The sequence below is a fragment of the Schistocerca cancellata genome, chromosome 2, assembly GCF_023864275.1.
Source record: "Schistocerca cancellata isolate TAMUIC-IGC-003103 chromosome 2, iqSchCanc2.1, whole genome shotgun sequence".
NCBI lineage: Eukaryota > Metazoa > Arthropoda > Insecta > Orthoptera > Acrididae > Schistocerca > Schistocerca cancellata.
Genome location: NC_064627.1, coordinates 414,880,037 through 414,880,958, shown reverse-complemented (window position 1 = coordinate 414,880,958; position 922 = coordinate 414,880,037). Strand labels below are relative to the sequence as shown.

Below are 922 nucleotides of genomic sequence, written 5' to 3'. Positions count from 1 at the left end.
TACAACTGTTTTTCTTGTGCAATGGAACAAAGTTTGGCAACAGCGTGACGAAAAATTCAAAGCAGAAATAAGAGACGCCTCAGTACGGGTGTACGAACGTATATAGAGAGCGGGTAGAAACGTGCTTTTGTTTGAGACAATGTTAGAGGCTGGCCAGGTAGCGGACATAAAGGTTAGTTCACACGACGAGACTAAACCTTGGTTTACACGACGACATTGGGTTGCGTCAGTCGTTGCGTGGAATGAGTTGCACGCAAGTGGTTTCATATATGAAACTTCCTGGCAGATTAAAACTGTGTGCCCGACCGAGACTCGAACTCGGGACCTTTGCCTTTCGCGGGCAAGTGCTCTACCAACTGAGCCATCGAAGCACGACTCACGCCCGGTCTCACAGCCCTACTTCTGCCAGTATCTCGTCTCCTACCTTCCAAACTTTACAGAAGCTCTTCTGCGAACCTTGCAGAACTAGCACTCCTGAAAGAAAGGATATAGCGGAGACATGGCTTAGCCACAGCCTGTGGGATGTTTCCAGAATGAGATTTTCACTTGCCCGCGAAAGGCAAAGGTCCCGAGTTCGAGTCTCGGTCGGGCACACAGTTTTAATCTGCCAGGAAGTTTCATATCAGCGCACACCCCGCTGCAGAGTGAAAATCTCATTCATATATGACTGTAGACACGGCGACACCAGTATACGCTTCAGTTTCGTCGTTTTGTGGGTCCCTGAGTCGTATCTGAAATGAAAGTTTTAGCAGCTGCTCGTCGCACGAATTGTGATGGAGTTAAAGCTTGTTGTGTGGAACCACTGTTTAAGAAAAAAATAATAAACCTGTTTAGATTCGTGACCGGATGAAGAAAAGACGTTGCTCAGCACCCTTGCTGAAATAATTTATAACGGAAGATCCACGAAGTCAACAGAACAGTT

The 922-nt window shown here is 46.9% G+C and overlaps 1 non-coding gene across 1 annotated transcript; it reads right to left on the bottom strand.

Annotated features, from left to right (window-relative positions):
- Positions 1-297: 297 nt before the first annotated feature.
- On the bottom strand, positions 298-372 carry Trnas-cga (transfer RNA serine (anticodon CGA)). Its single transcript has one exon. It is a non-coding gene; the product is annotated as a tRNA-Ser (tRNA).
- Positions 373-922: the final 550 nt, after the last annotated feature.